General features: G+C 42.4%; 1 long non-coding RNA gene across 1 annotated transcript; it reads right to left on the bottom strand.

The window, feature by feature from the left end:
• Window positions 1-121: 121 nt before the first annotated feature.
• Window positions 122-15864, bottom strand: LOC309380772. The gene is made up of 3 exons (XR_014173129.1): window positions 15666-15864; window positions 1443-1532; window positions 122-186 (listed from the first exon to the last, which is right to left on the bottom strand). It is a non-coding gene; the product is annotated as an uncharacterized lncRNA (long non-coding RNA).
• Between the last annotated feature and the right edge of the window lie 661 nt (window positions 15865-16525).

Here is a 16525-nt window from a genome sequence, read left to right as displayed (position 1 = left end):
GAGGTGCTTTTTCTGCTAGCAAGGCTGGAGGAAGACAAGGCTGGCCCCGTCCAACAGCCAGAGCCAGAGCAGCTGCCTTCATGTTCTTCCTGGGAGGCAGAAAGAATAACCTCTCAGTGGCCCTTCGTCTTCATTTGGTGGCAGAGGCCATAATGTGCTCTCCTCCTTAGAATGAGACATTCCCACCTGTATGAGACAAGGGAGGAGGCATGACTCTTAAGGTGGCACCTGCTGCCCCTGATTTTTGTTACAGATTTGCATTCAAAGTAATGAACAGTTCCAGGCCAATTGTAAAGAGTGAACCCTAAACCTGTGTGAGAAGACATCTCAATGGTGCCATAGGAGTTTAGACCCACCTTTAATACCAACATGAAATGCAGCACCTAAAAAATTCTGTGTATCTGAAGAAGTGTGCATGCACACGAAAGCTCATACCAAGAACTAACTTAGTTGGTCTTTAAGGTGCTACTGGAAGGAATTTTTTTATTTTGATTTAGCACCTAAAAAAGAATCATTTATTTCTACATCTCTCAATATGGCAGGAGCATGGAATCCTTGGCCCTCCAGATGTTGTCCAACTACAATTCCTAGCATGCTAGACTATTTGCCTTGCTGGCTGAAGCTGATGTTGGAGTCCAGCAGCAGCAGGAGGTGCATATTCCCCATCCCTGTTCTGCAGGGGGCACAGGGATGCTTGACATGCAGAGTATCCCAATTTCAATCCCTGTCATCTTCAGTGAGATGGGTGATATGGCAAGTGATATGGCAGAACTTTCCATGGGAAGCTTCTGCCCATGTAGAGAATTTTGCACTAAATAGACAAATAGTCTGATCCAGCATAAGGCAGCTTCCCATTTCACTTTCTCCCTCTGTCTGCCTGACTCCTTTCCTTGCTCCCAATGGTTGTGGATCTGCTGGTATGACCCACCTTGGGTCAATTCACAACCCAGTTGTTGGTAGTAACCTACCAGCTGATGATCAATATAGTCAAGCAGCCTTCATCAACCTGGTTTCCTCAGCTGTTTGGGACTACCAACTGTCCAGCTGTTCCAGCTGTCAGGTGAGTTGCAGCCCAAATCAGCCATAGAGCACCAGAGTTGTGGCAGCCTCACTGGAGGTCAGAGATCCTGAACCTTTAAAGAGTTTTCTTTTCTTTGACTGTTTATATACCACTTAATTACAATGGTCTCTGAGCAGCGTACAGTAACTCAGTATGATAAAAATCAAAACCAGTTAAAATGACAGGGAAAATAAATAAAAAGTTCAACAGGGTCTATTTGACCTCAACTGGAAGGGGATTCCATAAAATAGTTGATGAGAAGCAGAAGTGGAATTTTCCCTATTCTAACATTACAGGAAGGCAAGGTGCTACACAGTGCCTTTCGGACCAGCAATGAAAGGCACAGAAGTTTTGTCTAATGCTGAATCCGAGTGACATATACCTTCCTTTTCCCAGAACACCTCCAACATTCCTTGATGTGCAGTGCAATGCCAAACCACAGGGAGCCCTTCTTCTGACGCACTGCCAACAGCTGGAATCAAAAGAGAGAATTGTATCAGCACAAACCGCAGGAGTATCAAAACCCAGCAGCACCTTCATCCATAACCTATCCCCATTCATCCGTAGCCTGGATAAAGTGCTGAGATAAAGTGAATAAGCTGTGCCTGAGTATTCTCGGAAATGGTTTTAATAATTCTCCTTGAAGATCTTTTAAAATGTGCTCGAGCTCTTGTAAAAAACACACAGCCCACCAACACCAAATTCAGCAACGTAATGAGATTCAGCAAGAAAAGCTCACAATCAACGCCAGCTGTTGCCCAATTAAACTCAACAGTTCACAGGTGTTCGCCTGAGAATACACAGTTTTGCCGAAGCCAATCTATGTTCTTAACAAACCCTTCAGAGAGGGAAGGGGGAAATGAGATGTGTTTGATAGGGTGCTCTCTTTCAAAAGTTGGATGTTTTTAAAAAAACATTTTTGTACGTTCGTGTCAAGAATCTGATGCACAGCAACCCCCCCCCCTTTCAATTAATTACAGTTTACTAAAAATGGAAAAGTCAGCTTTAATAGCTGAAGCCTATGCCTTGTCATTCTCTTCTGGGTGCTTTGATTTTCCCTTAATAGGCTTTAGTGTCTGTCTCAGGTGCCACCTCTTTATGCAGAGCTAATATATTCATTGATTCACATTTGGGCTGTGTTTACATTATACAGGCAAATAGTGCTGGCCACTTCTGTAGGAGAGTTATATTGGAGCTAGGTTTCTAACTTCTATAGGGTGCTCAAACTTATATATTGGACCTAGAGTGTTTACCTCTATATGGTGCTCAAACTTCCCTTATGTGCCTTTACCCCCCTTTATTTCACCTCCCATCCTCAGGAGAGAAATTCATATTCAACGAAGCCCTGTAGTAGCTTTCTCCAATCTGGCTGCTTCTGCCTGGCTGTGACTGATGGGCACTGTAGTCCAAAAAATCTGAAGGGCACCAGACTGGGGAAGGTTGCCCTCATAAGGAATATCCTAGGATTCCTGGTTTGCTTTGCTTTTTGGAGGTAGAAAATATTGAGGTAGGGCAGGAGTTAATGTGTGCCAAGGCATCTGTTTTCAAGGTAGTGAGTACAAGATCAGGCCAAAGGTCTATCTCGTTCACTTCCTGTTCTCACAGTGGCCAACTAGATGTCTATGTGGAAGCCTACAAGTAGGACTGAGTGCAGTAGTGCTTTCCCCAGTAAACTGATACATATTTAGAGACATACAGTCTCCAGCAGTGGAGGCAGATCATAGCCTTCATGCCTGGTAGTCATTGATAGCCTTGTCCTTCAGGAATTTGTGTAATCCTCTTTTGCAGCCATTGGCCACACTTCCACTTGTTCCATGCCTAGAAAGCATGGGTCCAAGCAGTTTTCCACTTGTTCCGTGCTTTATGGACATCATACCCTCCATTTTTTTCTGATAGAAATAGGGGCATCCTATTCCATAATAAATTTATTATTTATACCCCGCTCATCTGACTGGGTTGTCCCAGCCACTCTGGGCAGCTTCCAACATATATAACAACATAATAAAACATTAGACATTTTTTAAAAAAAAAAAAACCCTTCCCTATTCAGGGCTGCCTTCAGATGTCTTCTAGAGATTGTATAGTTACCTATCTCTTTGGCTCAGGGAGTCACATAACTCCATAGCCTCCAGCATTTCTCTGATGAAAATAGGGATGTCTTAAGGAATAGCAGGACGTTCTGGGATCAGATCAGAAACCAGAATGGCTTCTGTAAATCCAGAACTATCCCTGGAAAATAGGGACACTTGGAAGACCTGGGACATGGGTCCAAGCAGTTTCACCTTTGCCCTACCACTTTCTCCTTGAAAACCTACTTTTGAGTGCTAAATCAGAACAAACATCAATCCGGAGAAAACCAGATTGGCATTTGCTCTGATTCAGCAGTAAACAACAGGTTTACTTGGGTGAATATGGTGGAGCAAGTAGAAGTATCAATGAGCCCTAAGTTGGTGGCCATCAGTACATGTTATGAGAATAATAGTGTAAAGAAGTACCGTACTTTCTTTTGTCTGTATTCATTTAGTGTACTCAAGCCAAAGAGAACTGATTAACCAGTCACCTGAGGCAGAAGCAGTACTTTTCAGCCTACAAATGAAGTAGTTTTCAGGACAGCAGTCCCCAAATCCATTGTCATGCTGTAGAATTGTAATTCCTGGAGTGTGTCTAGTTGATTTAGACATTGGTTGTCTAAGTTATAGGTTATAAGGATTAAAAAGTGGTCAGAGTTTTAAGTTAGCAAATGACTGAGAGATTTGTGTTCATATTGGCCTCTGTAGTCATACCGGTTCACTTTTATTTGTGTCTATGTACACACCATTGGTGAAAATGCTAAGAGACATGGGGTTAATATGAAATAGAAACTCGTGGTATTTATCCTTAAACTTGAGATGAAAGCACTTCGCCCCACCCCACAATGAAACACTGTTCCTATGTGTTCTGCTTCCAATTTCATTTAATAATACTTAATAATAATAATAATCTTCAGAATGATGCACTGCACTTCCTTTGATCTTCAGCTCTCAAAGGTACTTTATAATCACATATTTCCACCACACCCTAATGATGTCGGAATCAGACCTATAAACACATGAGCTTAACGCTTTGCTCTATGAAAACCAGTGGGAATTATTCAGCCACTGACTTCAGTGGAGACAGGAAGCTTTACCTTAAATGGGAAAGAAATTTTAACTTGGTTGAGGCGATTTTTATGTCCTGAGTGTTTCAGCTATGAATTTGATGATGCTAGAAAAATCAGAAGAGTAAAAACATTGTAGCTGTTGTATAAGGGATTATGAATAAGATTGAAATGTAATTGGATTAAATAAGATTTTGGAAGCAAAATTAAATGAATTTATCTTGAAATCTAGCATGTGAGAGGCCATCTAAAAAGTATAATTGGCTTATCAAATGCTTTGTTTTTGAATTGTAATTGTAATTTGGTAATGTTAAAATGTGATTTATATTGGATATATGTAACTGAAAATTAATAAAAAATGTTTACAAAAGAAAAAGGAAAATAGGAATTGAATCAAAACATAACGCTCTTTGGAAATAATCCTGTAGCTCTTTCAAACTCCAGGAATTTGTACTTTGTGCATGTGCAGTTTGATCTATGAAAGGTTGCTGGGGTAGAGGGATTGTACTGCCTCTTGAGGCAGAGAAGGACATTGGTAACAATGGTACCCTGTGTGAGGCTAAAATTTGATGCACCCACCCCCTGACCTTGCGCTGCTTTCCCAAAGCTGGGTAAGGGAGGTGACAGGCTTTGGGAAGAAAGTGCAAGGGCTCCGGGTCCCACAGCCCTCCTGCCACCTTCGAAAGATGGGCAAGCACAAACTAGGCTTTGGGAAGGAGGCGTGAGGACTCTAGGACCCTGTCAGAGCCCCCACACCTCCTTCCCAAAGCCGAATGCTTGCAATTGAAGCACCTTACTCATATCGACCAAGAGTGCAAAACCAGGATGCCCCATTCTGAAATGAGAGCTGTCTGGATGAGACCTTCAACTGAGCCACAGAGAAAATGTGAAACATATACATTTATATCCATTAGGGATTCATATGTAAGGGAGTGTGTGTGTTTCTTTTTGAATATTCTTCCCTGGGATTAAAATACACAGACAAGCAGTCATAGGCTGCCTTTCTGTATTATCTTGCTAGGCAGTCTCAGAGCAATGCTGCTGATCCTATGGGCCAAATTACCATCCTTTGGAACTTGCAAGGGAACTAGAAGTTCAGAGAGGAGATGTTTAGAGTGCTGACCTTGCCGAGAGCGGAACAGCTTGGAGTGCAGCGCACAGAGGAATAAATGGCAAATGAAAACTGGATTATTGTAGGGGAGAAAAAAGGGAAAAATGAAAGAGCATGCAGGGAAATTATCAATAGATGCCTATTATCAAGAGCCTCATTCAGAGAAAGCCTCAAGATAATAGCGCACAGCAATAAATATGTGCTCTTTCTGATGAAAGGGGATGCAACCTGAGCGACCGAGAATGTCATTCATTTCCTGTCAAGTTCTATACAGGAGGGGCTGAGCTCTTGCAACAAAAGTGTCAGAGGGCTCCAGGGCTGGAACTAGGAAGGAACTGCATGGCCTGAGGTTGGGAACAAGCTTTGTAAGCGACCTGGGAATGTGTGTGAGGTGTCCGCTTCAGGGACAGAAGGGAACAGTGCAGCGCTAGTGATTGGCAAGCACTTTGAAGGCTAGCCAAACCGAGTTTAAATATGAGACATTTGACAAATTATGCTGACATTTGTTGGCCGGTTGGGGTCATTAATTATTGTTATTTAATGTGATTTTTAAAAATATATTTTAAAGAAGAAGAGGAGGAGTTTGGATTTGATATCCCGCCTTTCACTCCCTTTAAGGAGTCTCAAAGTGGCTAACATTCTCCTTTCCCTTCCTCCCCCACAACAAACACTCTGTGAGGTGAGTGGGGCTGAGAGACTTCAAAGAAGTGTGACTGGCCCAAGGTCACCCAGCAGCTGCATGTGGAAGAGCGGAGACGCAAACCCGGTTCCCCAGATTACGAGACTACCACTCTTAACCACTACACCACGCTTTCAAATATGTGGTTTACTTCTTTGTTTGCTTCAGAGGGGGGTGGTGTGGAAATAGGTGGGATGTATGTCACCCCATTGTCATGCTCAGTTCCTGGGGAGATTTGGACTTACAGTGACAATTCTTCCCTGGAGGCATAGGTGCCATCTCTAGGGGGCCCAGGAAGCCTTGGCAACCAAAAAATTCCAACTGTGGGTGCCCGGCTGGGCGACCCAATGTGCCGCATGTCATGACACCACATGTCATGACATAGGTACCATTTCCATGGGGCCAACAGAAGCCCTGAGGTGGAGGCGAAGGCCCCAACCCAGTCACGGTGGCTGCAGTAGAGAGCCAACAGAGGCAAGGCAGCAGGCAGCTGTGGTGGGTTGAGGCCAAGCAATGTCTTGCACACATGATGGCTTGAGTGATGTCATGACATCACAGCATGCACGTAATCTGGGTCCCAAGTCAGCACCTCTGCCCACTGGGGTGGGGAACCAGTTAGGATGGTCCGCATTATATTACCATAGTTCTGTTCTTAACTTCAGGGCCATGTTTAGAGAGTAGCAATGGATGATGACAGTTAGTGGTGAAGCTGCCAAAAAGAAAGGATATGGCAGCCATGACAAGCAGATGTCATCTATCATCATCTATCATCTATCATCTATCTATCTATCATCTATCTATCTATCATCTATCTATCTATCTATCTATCTATCTATCTATCTATCTATCATCTATCTATATTGTCAGGGAACTGCCATCAGGTCGGAGGCGAGAGGTGGAAGGGCAGTTGTGTTACAGGGAACCTCTGAAGATCTTGCAAAGCAGCTCCTCCTCTGGCGAGTGGGGAGGAGGTGGCGGGACAAGGGGATGCTAGGGAGAGCCTCAACGCCGAGGCTGAGCAAGCCGGAGAGGAGGGAAGTACCCCTTTGCCGGCGCCCAGTCTGCGCAGTAGGTTTCGGCGCAAGGAAGGGAGGAGAAGGCTGGGGGTCATGCAACTGTTATGCTGGGGGAGGTACAAGGACTGCCCACTCCCAGATTCTGCTAGCAGCTGAACCAGACATGAACTTGTGACGTTCTTCACTGTAAATAGTTTGCACTAATAATAAAGCCTGGAAAAGACAGATCAGAGTCTTGCCTGTTTGCTCTCGAGCAACCACACCAGTACCTGACATATCTATATCTGTATCTATATCTATCTAATCTATATCTATATCTATATCTATATCATCTATCTATATCTATATCATCTATAGCATCTATATCTATAGCATCTATATCTATAGCATCTATATCTATTTCCAATATATTTTTTGTTGAATTTCCTTTTTTTCAAATTCTCTTTCTGTGTGTGTGTGTGTGTGTGTGAGAGAGAGAGAGAGAGAGAGAGAGAGAGAGAGAGAGAGAGAGAGAGAGAGAGAGATGTTTTATTTGAGCTGGATCCAGTGCTATTTTCATAGAAAAAGAGGTGCCGGAGCTCACCATAACTTTTTAAACACCATGATCAGCATGCCAAAAGAATGAGCTGGACTGCAGGAGTTACAACTCAGTGATGAGGCCCTATGGGCAAATGGGTGGGCCTTCTAGCATCCTGAGAAGCATTCTGTGTGTGTGTGAGAGAGAGAGGGCATCATCACTGTGTTGTAGCTCTTGCAGCCCAGCTCATTCTTTTGGGATGCTAATCTTGGTGCTTAACAAGTCTAACTCACAATCATTGCCTAGACAAAGAGACTGGATTGGTGAGCTTGCTCTCATACTTTCTACCCCTCAAACCTACATCAATACTGATTGCCCCCCTAGCAGTACAGTGGTCAACATCCTCTACACCTACCGTAATTGTCAAATGGGAAGGTCTCATCCTGCTGGCAGAAAGATAGAGGGCAGAAGCTGCTCTAACCTCTCTTGGGAAGCAATTCCACAATATGAGAGCACTGCCACAGGAAATGCTCTATCTCATGTCACCGCCAACCATGCATCAGATGTACATGGGACTAGGGTGCTCAGCCAAGGATCTTAGTACCCAGGCATGTTCATAAAAGAAGATACAATTTTTCAGGTAACCTGGTTGGGGGTGGTTCATCAGATGCCAAGGCTTCCCCAAGTTTGGTTCCCCAAGTTTGGTAGGCGTGTTTCCTACATGTCCCTTCAGTTTAAAATACCCACTATGTATTGCTGCTTTTGAAATCTGTCTTGTCTTTGTGCTTCCTTGCTTACAAGACATTTCTGGCTGTTTTATTTCACCTTGTTTTTGTGACATTCGCTGCAATGCTTGTTTTTCCACTTTTTTACAAAAATAATCATCAGTCGAGAGGTTTGATATAGAAGGAAGATCCCTGCCCCCAAATTCTCTTTATCTATCTGGTTTCAGGGAGAAAGTACTGTCAGGGGACTAACTCACATTCTCTTTGAGATAAGTTTCATGGGCAGTCTTTCCCGTTCTAGAGAGCAGCAAAAGACATCTGCAATGGCCAGTAATGCACATAGTGATTTAATTGAACCTTGTCCCCTGAACTAAGACCCCCAATTCTTGGCTTCACCCTCTCCCCACAGACACATTCCAACTCAACCTAGTTGTAACAGTCTCCTCCTGAGCCAGGGACCTGCATCCATCTGTTTGTTATGACTTAATTTTTTTAAAAAAATTGCATAGTTTATATGTTGTAACTTACAAAATGGTCCTTCTTCTGGAATAGTCCCAACAGAGTTTGATATAAAATGGGTACCACAGCCCAATTCATACACAATGAACACATCTTAACGCAGCACAAATACATTTTTCCACGACACTATAAAAATGCCACGTAATTTAATGGGCTGCATATTAATGTTATTGATTTTTCACAAACTCAATTACTTTTAATTTGAGTGGAGGAGCAAGACATTAGGTATGTCATCTTATTAATGACTTGGATGAAAAAGTGGCAAGCATACTTATCACATTTGCAGATGACACAAAACTAGGAGGCAGCTCAGAATTATCTTGATAAATTGGAGAAATGGTACTGGAAATGATTTATTGATATTACACAAAGGGAAAAAATATTAGATATAAAATATAAAGCCGTTTGGTGTTTGCATGCTTCCAATGACCAAGGAATTATAGAGGTCTGCAAAGAATCAGTAATAAATTCTAATTTAATTGTATCTGCATTTACATTGAGCAAAAGTAGAATTTAAAAGGCAAGTTTTAGGCCTCATTCACACCATACATTTAAAGCACTATGATACCACTTTAAACAGTCATGGCTTCTCCAAAGCAATTCTGGGAGCTGTAGCTTGTTGTAGGTGCTGTTGGGAGACCCCCCCCCCATTCCTCTCACAGAGCTAACAGTTCATAGCAGAAGCACCAAGTTCCACCCAACATTGGGGCACTCATCATGTGCACATGAGGTCACATGTGTGACACACACATATGACATCACATGCATTGGGAGGAGGGCGCAAGACCCAATGGGGTCCTCCGCCAGCACGGGGAGGCCCGGTGGGTCCCCTCAAGATGGAGGGCTCAGCCCCTTCTCCACATACTTTTGGGGGGCTGAGGTGTCCTCAGTCCCATAGCATTGGCCCTATAATTCATAGAGTGGTTTAACAACCAACTTCTTCCCAGGAAACTCTGGGAATTGCAGCTGCCTTTCCTCATATAGAGCCAAGGGCAGCTAACAGCATTCAAAACACACAGCATGCAAACAGAATTAAAACCACAATTTACAATTAATTAAAATAACAGCATTTAAAGATCAAAGTATCCATCAGTGGGACAGAAAGCATTTTAGACAAATAGGGCCATTTCCTACTCCCTCTGCTCTGAGGACCTACAAAAATAAAAGTGTCTTAAACTGATGTATGAATGAATATCATGAGGAGGAAGTTCAAAAGAATGATTCCAAACCCTTGGTGTTTTCTTGCAAGGTTAGGGGTCTCTGAAGTCTCCTCCCCAGTCTCCCCCACATTTGGACTCTCAGTATATTTCCTCATTATGCCCCCACTTTAGTAATACAGTCGTACCTCAGAAGTCAAATACCTTGTGACTCAAACGTTTTGGCTCCCAAACACCAGAGTGTTCCAGTTTGCAAACATTCTTTGGAACCCGAATGTCCGGCATGGCTGATGTGGCTTCCGATTGGCCACAGGAGCTTCCTGCAGCCAATCAGAAACCACACCTTGTTTTCCGAATGTTTTGGAAGTCAAAAGGACATCTGAAACAGATTCCGTTTGACTTCCAAGGTACAACTGTACGCACAAGGAAATTAGTGGAACAGGAAGAATCTTCACTAATATTTTTTTTTACTTATCCTGAGGCTACAATCCTACTTGCTGAAAGTAAGGTCCATTGAACCAAATAGGACTTACTTTTTTTTAGCGACCTACAGGATTGTGTTATAAAAACACCAAGGTCCAAGTAAATTATTAAGTTATTAAGGTCCATTATCTTTTTTTAAAAAAAAAAAAAATTTTATTCATTTTCCAAACACATAATAAAAAACAAACAAAACACAAAACAAAAACATACAAAACATTTAAACATGTATAATTTCATAACCTTATTTTCGTGCACCTTCTTTCCCCTGACTTCCCCATACCTCCCTTTCGCTGCATCCTTATTTTACAATTCTTTAGCAACTCCTCTGGTCAATTATCTATTTAATTCCCTTTCATTAAATTTTCTTTAATTTGTTAGTTACAGCTGTAATTCTCTGATTCTTACCCCTTGACATCTTAACACTCCTCAACTTTACAACAATTTTTAAGATATATTTTAAATTTCTTCCAGTCCTCTTCCACTGTCTCTTTCCCCTGGTCACGGATTCTGCCGGTCATCTCTGCCAGTCCCATGAAGTCAATCACCTTTGTCTGCCATTCTTCCAGAGTAGGTAGTTCTTGCATCTTCCAATACTTTGCCAGAAGAATTCTTGCTGCTGTGGTGGCGTACATAAAAAAGGTCCTATCCTTCTTTGACACCAATTGGCCAACCAGGCCCAGGAGAAAAGCCTCAGGTTTCTTAGGAAAAGTCCACTTAAGGACTTTCTTAATTTCATTATAGATCATTTCCCAAAAGGCTTTAATCTTCGGGCAGGTCCACCAAAGGTGGTAAAAGGTACCTTCAGTCTCATTACATTTCCAACATTTATTATTGGGCAAATGATAAATTTTTGCAAGCTTGACTGGGGTCATGTACCACCTATAAATCATTTTCATTATGTTTTCCTTTAAGGCATTATCTACAGTAATGGAAGCAATGGGGCTGCTTCATTAAGGCCCAATTTGGAGAGGGGGGGTCAACTAGCAAAGTGAGGTCTCTTTGAGATGCTACAATGATACCCGAGGTTGTTTGGTCAGTTAGTTGCATGGACTGACCTTCACATGCTGCTTCTCTCAAGCAGCCCTCATACTACTTTGTGTAAACTAGCTCTAAATTAATAAAATTCTAAAACTGAGCTTTACATCCAGTAATTTTTTTCCCATCCCCCTGTGATAAGGAATCCCCACGAATCCTTTCTATCCAGCTAATGAAAACATTTGGGGAAAGCTTTCCCCCTCCTATGTGGTTGGGGGGGGAGTCCCTTCATTTCTCGCAGACCACTTTTATAACATTGCTGGTGTTGGCTTGGATCCCAAAGTTGCTTAAAATACCACAGTTTTAAATGTAGCATAATAAAAAAGTAATAGCGGAACATTTCAGTAGCACACTTCAAGTCGTCAAAGCACTTAACATGCCCTACCTCAGTAACATTTACAACACTACAAATGGTTGGCCAATATTATTAGTGGCATGTTGAAGATATAGAGAGAGATGCCGAGATAATGGCTTGCATAAAACTTCCCAGAAAGCTCACAGGTGATTTGAGCTCTGAAGTGGGGGCCAGACTGTATATTAAGCAGAGTGTAGCAATTGCCTCAGGAGGATCATGCTGTGAGGAGATGGTAGTGGGAACCTAAGAAGGGCCTGCTAGATCAGTCTCATAGCCTATCTAGTCCAGCATCCTATTCTCACAGTGGCCAACCAAATGGCTATGGGAAACCCGCAAGCAGGACTTCAGCACACTCTTTCCTGCAACTAGTAGATGCCACCACTACGGCCTGTCATTCCTCCCAGGTCTCCTGGCAATTCAGCTCCATGACCTACTTCAACTGCCAATTTCCAGGGCTTAGAACTGAGGGTGAGGAGAACCATCCTGTCCTTTTCCTCATGTGGCAAAATTTCATGGGAGGACCCTGCTGAGGACTTACATGACATCCTTAGCCACTATGCTACACCAGCAGAAGTAGAAGGAAAGGTGGAATTTGTTGGATCTTTACACAAGCAGGCAATGACACAGGCCAGCCTTTCTCAACCTGTGGGTCCCCAGATGTTGTTGAACTACAACTCCCATCACACCTAGCTAGCAAGGCCAGAGCTCAGGGATGATGGGAGTTGTAGTCCAAGTACATCTGGGGACCCACAAGTTGAGAACTGCTGCCATAGGCGATGCTGGACTGACAGCAGCCATGTCTGTTCAAAAACACCCATATGTCTCAGAGAAGAGAGAGCAACTGTGAATATTTATAGTTCTGCATTGCAAGGAGTTGGGTGTTTCATTAATCTGCATTATTGTTGATAGAGTAGGGCTTTGGATTTACCTATTAATGTTCTTATAAATCTCATTAATGGATGTAATAGAGGTCTTCTTAGCAATGTGCCCTAATTCTGCAACCATAGCAATAGAAAGCATTAAACTGTCTTGAGATCATTTTCAGGGAAAATAGTACCTCGGTGACTAGGAAGAGAAAATTTATCACAACATTGTTTTATGTCTTTATCTTTATTAATGCTGTATTAGCATTGATATTGCTCCTGAAGGGAATTACCATGTTCAGAGAATGCCTCAATAATGAAGAGGGAATTTATTTACTTGTTCTTATTAAGGTACGAAGCATATTTGTAATGACTTGATGGAAGGAACCCATTCTGATTTAAAGATCGTGATCTTGAGATGAGTCAGGTAAACAGTCATTTCAGATTTACAGCTGACGTCAAGTTTCTGCTTACTTCAAAAGTCGTTGCTAATTTAGATTTTGTTATTAGCATCTAAGTTGAATCTTTGGCCAAAATAATTTAAATCACAGCAGGAGATATCTCCTAGGCACTGCTGTTGCTGCCGCCGCCAGGGTCCTTGATACAATTACACACTCTTAGTCTCATTTATTGCAGTGGGAATTTCGCACACATAACTGCATGTGGGAACAAAGCCATACTTTTTAGAAAATCACACTCTCTACCCTGGTGCTGCAAATATTGGCCATGTTGGTGTGCTATCTTCCTACATGCATCAGCCCAAACAATTCATCCATACTGTCAGCTCTAAAAGGTCCAATCACATGAGAGGAAGTGACAACTGTGTTCAGTTTCTTCTTCCCCATACTGGTAATAAGCACTGCCAAACCTTGACTGATTACCTGTTTTGAGTTGCAACTGCACTTCCGAACTGAACAATGGGAAGTGTGCGCACAGCTTGGTTCTGTGGTGCAGAACCACACATACAACATCCATTCCTGGTTACTTATCAACTTAGGATGGACAAGCTAGTTAAGTGAGGTTGACTAGAGACTGCAAACTATGGGTAGATAGACTGAGACTTTGATCACCACATGGAAGTTATAAGCAGATCATTTATAGACTTGCCATGGAACGAGGAGGACGTTTCCACCCTCTATTCTGGTGCAAATGCAAGAGAAGACTTTTAAAAGTACACTTTTGTTAATCACAATAATCATTCACATAATAACTCTAAAATCTTTTGAAGTGTGTCCATTGCCAACATCTGAAAAAGCAGGGTGGATACTTGGCCCTGCCATAGTTGAACGATCGCCTAGGCTTAAACCTGATGTTATGTTATATGTGGTGATTCTCAGTCACGCAGGCCCCCTGAAACTCTGAAACCACCAATCAATGGGAAGGATAGCTTAGAATTACATACCTGGAGCTTCTCGCTGGGAAAAGAGGCCTGGTTGCAATAGGGCAAGGATGGAATCAATGGGTGGATATCAATGGATATTACAGGGAAGCAATAAAATGTGTTCATCAGTGAAGCTCTGTCTGGGAGCAGATGTTGCATGGTCATCTGTCAGGATGCTTGAGTTGGACTCTGAACTGTAGCATACCCTCCAACATCCAGGGGATCAGAATTGGGATGCTCATTTTTTGGTCAGCCACTCGTGCACAAGCCAGCTGATTCTTCCCATTTTTCTGAACCCATTTCTTGAATGTGAGGCATTTGAAAAATCTCTCTAAAGTGCAACATAAAGCAGGTACAGATGACTAATAGCTACCTCAGAAATTATGACTGAGAGAAGGGGTATACATATTTCAAATCAGTAAATAAAATAAATTAAAGATACCCTCACTGAAAACCAGACCTCAGGAAATGTTTTACGCTGCTTGCCGCAGACACTTCAATTTGCAACGTGGGATGGTTTTCCACAAGAAAGGAATTCCACAGTTGTGGGGCTCCCCCCCTCCAGATTTGGCTAATCCAAAAACCATTCAGATTCTCTTCAATAGTATTTTACTGATTACAGCAGAGAGATATTTGTTATGTCCAAATTATTTCCTTAACACTTATTTGCTCATCTATTCCCTTATTCTTATATAAGAGGGACAATGACTAAATTTCTAAAATAAAGAGTATTAAAGAGAATGCTTCTTGTATTCTTCGCCATATGAATATGCAGCATGAATATGTGATTTGTTCATTATAGCAGCTGTGGAAGGACATTTGAGAGAAAATGTTTGGCTTGCTTTGCTGGACATAAGCTATTGAAGTATGTATAAACTTTGTAGACAGTGCTTTATGATGTTCGGGTATTATTATTATTTTAAAAGAATACCACATTCCACACACTTAACAATGTTAAATAAAATCATGATATGGCAAGAACAGTTTGGTCTAAGCTTTCCTTCTACCTGTCTTTTACAATAAAAATTAACTGAACTTGTGCCATGTTGCCAAAGGCTGCACATTTTGACATCAAATACCAGATTCCTGGCAAAAGCAGCTATCCTTCAAAGCAGGCCTCTTCCAAAAATGATTCTGGATATATATTTTTTGTTGCAACTCTCAGCAGATTCAAGGATAATCTAATGTAACATTTAAAATGCAAGTTGTATTAATCATAATCATAATAATAGAATTTCTCTAATGTCCTTCAGTTGACGACCACAGGGCAGTTTATAATATGAAAACAAAAATACATTTCATAATAACAAATAAAAACAATACCTCCACACAAAGGCCTTGGAGAAGAGGAATGTTTTTTGCCTGACACCTAAAGATATGTTATGAAGGTGCCAGGCAAGTATGCCTTCTTTGCAGCCTTCACTGCCACTAGCAGTGGCGTAGCGTGGGTTGTCAGCACCCGGGGCAAAGCAAGTAATTTGTGCCCCCTAACCCGTGGATTTGCATCCCCTAACCTGTGGATTTGCGCACCCTAACCCAGCCCCCCTTGCACCCCCCACAGCTGGCCCCCCTTGCACCCCCCACGCTCCGCCACTGGCCACTAGGTAAGCTTGATGAAGAGCCTTCACCAGTGATTGATTGCATTCAACTGGAGTTTTCCGCCACTCATATTCTAGCCATCTCCCAACTTGTTTCCTCGCCCAAAGCTCTGGAGTATACAATGGAACCGAAGAGATTCCACAATGCAGGAGAGGGCTCAGGAACGATTATGTCAATGGCTGCTGCAGAAGTCCTCTTGATAATGGTCTCCTGATTTTCATTCTGTTTTGTTTTAGTGTGCATCTTTTCCTGAAGTGGAGTAGAGTAAAAACATGGGCTAGGAAGCTATCATGCAAGGTTGCCATAGCCTGACTTTACAGCCCAATCCTACATATATTGACTCAAAGGTGATTCGTATTGAGTTGGAACCATTTAAGTGAGCACAGAACTGCAACCTAATGTCAGACAAATGAAGAAGGCACTTAATTCTGGAGAATTCGGACCTGGAGCATGCAAAGATCTGAACAATAGGAGAGTGAGATATGGAACATCTCTATGGAAGGTACTACCATTCACAAGATAACATTCACTAACATCAGAAGTGGATTTGTGTCAGAGGACAAAAGAGTGTGGAGGCCCCTCTCTCACCTGGTTTTTGGTGAGAAGGAGAAGAGTCAGAGGCCAGAGAGAGTGCTGGGTGAGAATCAGGCAGAAGGTAGGAGCCTGAGAAGGAGAAACATGCTTGATTTCTGTTTGAATCCAAAGCTATGGCTTGGGAAAACTAATATGCTGTGAGCCCCTCCATCATAGGCTCAGGCTGTATACATGTGTAAATAAACTATCTAAATCCTAAAGACACCACAGTCTCTGCTGCCACTCATTCCAAGAAAATTGAATTCTGGGTAAGTGCCTGGGACACCTGGACTCTTGCACCACTCGGAGATTGGGT

This window comes from Podarcis melisellensis, assembly GCF_964234715.1.
Source record: "Podarcis melisellensis genome assembly, chromosome: 11".
NCBI lineage: Eukaryota > Metazoa > Chordata > Lepidosauria > Squamata > Lacertidae > Podarcis > Podarcis melisellensis.
Note: the sequence above shows the minus strand (reverse complement) of the source record. Positions and strands in the feature narration are given on the sequence as shown.